This window comes from Oryzias melastigma, linkage group LG9 (assembly GCF_002922805.2).
Source record: "Oryzias melastigma strain HK-1 linkage group LG9, ASM292280v2, whole genome shotgun sequence".
Classification (NCBI taxonomy): domain Eukaryota; kingdom Metazoa; phylum Chordata; class Actinopteri; order Beloniformes; family Adrianichthyidae; genus Oryzias; species Oryzias melastigma.
In genome coordinates, this window is record NC_050520.1 from 24710904 (window position 1) to 24716396 (window position 5493).

Genomic DNA, 5493 nt, shown 5'->3' on the forward strand with positions numbered 1-5493 from the left:
CTCTCCCCTCCTCGTTCCTCCCCGACCTCCCTCCCTCCCCCACAATATTCTTGTTTCTGTCACTTCCCTCATAAAGTTATCTTCTTTGCGTTCCCCTTCCCTCAGTACATCCAGGCTTTCATCAATCACTTTGACGGGAAAAAGGCAATGATCAAGATATGATTTTTTTTTGTATTTAACTCCAGAACTGCAGGGATATTCACACACAGGTAAAACTGCTCAAAGAAACTTTTACCTGAACAACATTTGGCAGTAATGCTTCTAGATCAGACCAACAATTTATTTTAAAAAAAGTTTCTTCTTGAAAGGAAACTTTTAAGAAACTGTGTTTTAATTATGAGCAGTTTTAGTCAGTCCTACTTTTTTTTAATTTCCTGAAATAAATAGAACAGAAGACAAGTCCCTCTGAAGGAACAGGTCAATTGATCTGTGTGTCTTTCTGCAATCTATACATTCCAAACCTGCTTTATCCTATTTGTGGTCAGAGGGTTGCTGGAGCCTATCCCAGCCAGTCCATCACAGGGCCACACAGCACTTTAGCGCCTATTAGGGATGTTTTTGGAGTATGGGATATGGTGGCCTTGAAGTGCAAATCAAATCACGCAACACAGAAACGTATTAAAGATCACAACATCATTGATCAAGCAACATAAACATAAACAACTTTACAATTCAGAAATCAAACACAACTCCAGAAACCAAAATAAAGTTACCAAAAAATGACATTAAATAAAAATGAAAAGTTTCAGAAAACAAAGGTAATTTCCAGAAATTATGAGAAAGGTACGTTGGGATATCACTATCTGTGCATCATTTCAACTTAAAGGTTTCTGGCAAGAAAAAGCGATATTGAATATATCATCATCCAATCAACATTTCTTTACTTTTGTGTTCTAAACGGTTCATTTTTACTTTGTTTCTTTTTTTTGTAATCTTGTTTTGGTGTATGGAATTTTGTTTTGATTTCTAAAATGCATTTTTTGTAACTAGTATTTAACTTTTTGAATTTAAAAACAATTATTTCGTGTTGAGTGATGTGTTGATGTTTTTTGCACTTCAGGGCCACCGTAGTGAGAGGAAGTCAGTGTCCAGAGATCTCAAACACAGACAGGCACAAGGAGATCTGCTTTACCCAACAATCTTAAAACCTGATCTGTGACCTCTAAAGTAACAGACTAGGAACTCCGGTGACTCTAAAAGTTTGGGGATTTCTGTAGGAAGCTGGAATACTGGAGAAAATCCACACAGCAAAGCCCCAGCTGGAATCTCAAACAGAAACTTGTCATGAACCAGCAGACTTGCACCCTCCACCCCCCATTGTGCAACCAGCAACAAAAACCTATGTATGATTCTTAAAAAATGGAATGATAAAAAATGTATTGACACTTGAAATAATTCCTGCAGCTGTCCTAGAAATCCCACAAATTTAATCACTTCTCACACTTCAAATGTATCAATGGAGCTGCAGAAATAAAGCATATTTAAAAGTTTCTTCTGCTTGTGATCATCCAGACAAGTTTTCTTCTCAGTTATTATTATTATTTCTCCCATCTGTCAGTTGACTGTGATAAACTCAGGCTCAGTTAAGAGAAGCAACAGCAGGAACGGGGCACATCTAAATAATACAACCGTCGGTGAACGCCAAATCTCCCAGGCTACAATCACCCCCCTGAGGGAGCATGCCTGGAGCTGATTTGTATACAAAACAAATCTAATGTATGCTTTCAACACATATTTAACATATGCCATTCAATGTTAAATAATGAATGCGAAGGCGCTTACATTTTTAATTGTTACTGTTTCGTCTTCGAGTAAAAAGAAAATGGGAGGATAACGGGTCCAAGGAGAGACATGAAAAGATTTCAGAATCGTTAACTGAATGTGATTGTGACACGGCGCCTATGGATTTCCTTCATTTTCATATCCTATCAGTTATCGGATCACTTATTTTCCCGTTCTCTCCCTCTGTGTCTCTGATGCTCTTCCCGGTGTTGCGGCAGAAAGAATTCGATGCAGTTTCTTCAGTAAAGCAAACGCAGTAAAGTCAGAGCTGTTGTGAAGTCGGTCAGAAGTTAAACCGTGAAGGTCGTATGTGTTCAGGGGGTGATTTGTGTCAACCGGATGATTCACGGCAGCCATGAGAAAAAAAAAAAGAGTAAAAAAAAGTACAACAAAAAAACACACCTTTGCAGAATGTCAGTGCCAATACTCAAACAAAGAAAATACCCTCACACGCAATTAGGCTACACCTGCGCTCCCTGAAGAGGTCACACTAAACATGTTCTGGCTGTATTTCTTCCAGATGTTAACTCTGTCTGTTCTTTGATGCCTTTGTCTTTGCTACGGGCATGTTTACTCATACATGCACACTCCATAAAATTCTCCACCATAAACGTGCCCAGAACTGTCGCAGATGCACCCATGGATGCACACATGGAGTCCCTGTATGTCTTTGCCCACAGCATGTTGGCGTGTAGCTGGGATTTTGAAAGGATTTAGGACAAAAAACTCCCAACGAAATGCGTGTCGGGAGAACACAAAGACAACAGATTCCCTTCACAGAAAACCCCAAGTCACAAAAGGTTGAGCTGAAAAAAAAATGAAAACAGTACTGACTTTTTAAAGCAATATGGAGGTTTTTAAAACAAACTAACAAAAAGTAATGAGTTGGATAAAATAAAAAAAATAAAAAATAAAAAACTGTTTGGTTAAAAATCTAAGCACATAAAACGTAGAAAAAGTATTGTCAAAACCTACAGACGTTTGCTTGTATTAAAGTATAAAAACTTTTGTTTTATAATTTTTTGGAGTGTTTTGGTCTGTGATCTTTAATGTCACCAGAATTTAAAAAAAATAAGAAGCACATGGCATTCAAAGCTGATTTCACTTTGATTTTTCAGAAAAAAAATACGTAAAGATCACCTGACAAGAGAAAACAGACTTACTGTGGTCAACTTTCCTATGCAACATATGCAGCTGTAGATAAAATTAATGATAGCTCTCTATTGAAAGATGAAAACCTGCAATGGTTATTAAAGTAACTTATAAATTGCAGAAATGAATAGAGCTGAAATTCAATGATTGATGTGTGGACAGTGCTTTTATACTTTTGTTCAACAGAATCATTTTTAGTAAAGAAACTAACGAAACAGGTCTGCATGCCTCTATAACATCTATCTGATGGATTTATTTAAAAAATTGCAATGCAGAAATTGTATTTATTATTATTTAATATATTACAAAAGTATATTTTGCCTTTCAAATAAAAGTTAACCTTCTTCCTATGCACACAAATAAAAAATAAAGTAAAAAAAAGACAGGCAAATTTGTGTTGTAGTCAATCCACTGAGATGTTGATCTTTTCTCAAAGAATTTTACTCAGATTGACTGAATCCTTGATTCTGAAATCTTATTGAATGGTCAAATCTTTAGATAAATAACATAAAATGTTCATTTTTTGGCAGCAACAGTTCGCATGTATAGCTGTGTGCTGCACTTTTTCCCCCTCAAGGTTTGCTTACCACAGATGCATTTTCAGACCAGCACTGTTTGAGCTGTATGCAAGCAGCTTTTTTGGAGTGGAAAAACTAATCTTCAAGTGGCTAAGATTATCTCTCTGGATTATTGACCAGAGCCTCCAAGACCACAGACGGAGATGAGAATTAGCGACTGCTGAAAAGCGTGGAGGATAGAGAGGGACAACCAAAGAGCTGATAAAAGCCAAAGTAACTTTTACCCCTGCTTTTGTTTATGTGTACTTCTTTCTTCACAAAATGCTTACAAGGTCCCCCAATTTATGCTTTCTGTCCTTCTCTGTCATTGTGTCTGACTCTCTCATTCTCCACTCTGTGGATAAGAATAAGGAGGGGACACTGCCATTCAGACAGGTAATTACATTTCTGTCCTTTGTTGGAGCAGAGTGTTATTTTCCATTAATGGCTGGACATATTATATAAGTGAGTCTTTATGGGAGTGATAATGGTGGGGACAGAGTAGATGGTGAGCTCTGGCAGCGGTGTCAGTGTTAGTCTTTCTGAGGGCCACTGTGAGGCTCTCATTAGTCCTCGAGGAGCACAAAGCTAACCCTGCTATCACTGCATGCACAGCAAATGCACGTCGCATTTGCAGCAAAGTTAGAAAATAATCTATTATTGAGAAATGATTTATGCAGGTAATGTGTCGGTTTGGTTTTTTATTTGGGAAAACAGAGAAAAAAACAGCTTTACCAACACTGTTATGTTTAAAAATAAATCTGAAAATGTAGCTTGCAACTTAGAAAAGATGTTCTCACGTTCAACTTTTATTTTAGAATCACTTGTTTCCCCAACAGCTCTGTATATATGGTCATGAGAATGTCCAACATTGTTGAGTTTTAGCTCTTTGAGGCTAACTCATTCTTTTACCTTTTTAGGATTAGACGGGTGTTAACTGTCAAGCACGTCCACAAGGTTTGGACACAACCTGCCGAATTATCACTCTCATTAAGAAAAAACAGACCCACTCAACATCTGCTTTGATGGTGATTTCATGCATGTCATCCTCAAAGACCACAACTTTTGCATTTAGTTGCTCAATAATGAACAGATAAATAAAATTATTTAAAACTAATATGTAAGAGCCAGGACCTCCAGCATGCATTGGGGCGGTTGGATTGAGGGTCAGCACTGCTAAGTCTGAGGCCATGGTTCTCGACCGGAGAAAGCTAGTTTACCTTCTCTGGGTGGGTGGAGTTTAAATATCTTAAGGTCGTGTTTACAAATGAGGAAAGATTGGAGTGTGAGATTGACAGGCGGATTGGTGTGGCACCCATCGTTATGTGGTCGCTGTGCTTGGAGTACGTAGTAGAGTCGCCTCTCCTCCACATCCAGAGGATCCAGTTGAGGTGGCTCGGGCATCTGGTCCGGATGCCTCCTGGATGCCTTCCTGAGGAGGTGTTCCGGGCATTTCCCACTGAGCGGAGGCCCCGGGGAAGACCTAGGACACGCTGGAGAGACTATGTCTCTTCAGACTAGTCCTAGACTGCTGAACCCACGACCTGGTCCCAGAAGAGTGGAAGAAGATGGATGAAAAAAAAAGAAAGAAAAACCTGGTCCGTAATTTAGTCACACTAATTAGTTGCAACAGAATCCACTGAGAACCTGTTCATTTAAATTTGAGAATAAATAAAAAGTTGTGGTTATCAATAACCAACGGAACTACAACAAGTTAGCAAGACTGCGACAAAAAAAAGTTTGGTTTGAGAACAGAAAGGAAACAAGTTAAATTTGTAGCTTTTGTTTAATTTTTCTGTGTTTATTTTTTTCAAACTTCTCCGAGTTCAGCCTTCATCATTTAAACTAAAGTTTCTTCATAGCATTCACATGATGTTTTCGAATAATAACTTGTCATGTGTAGTCCATTATGATCTGATGGGGAAGTGTCCTACACTGTTTGTGATGCGTAATGCCCCAACAAAACCACAATCGGTCACTACAGAGGGAAGTGGAAATCACC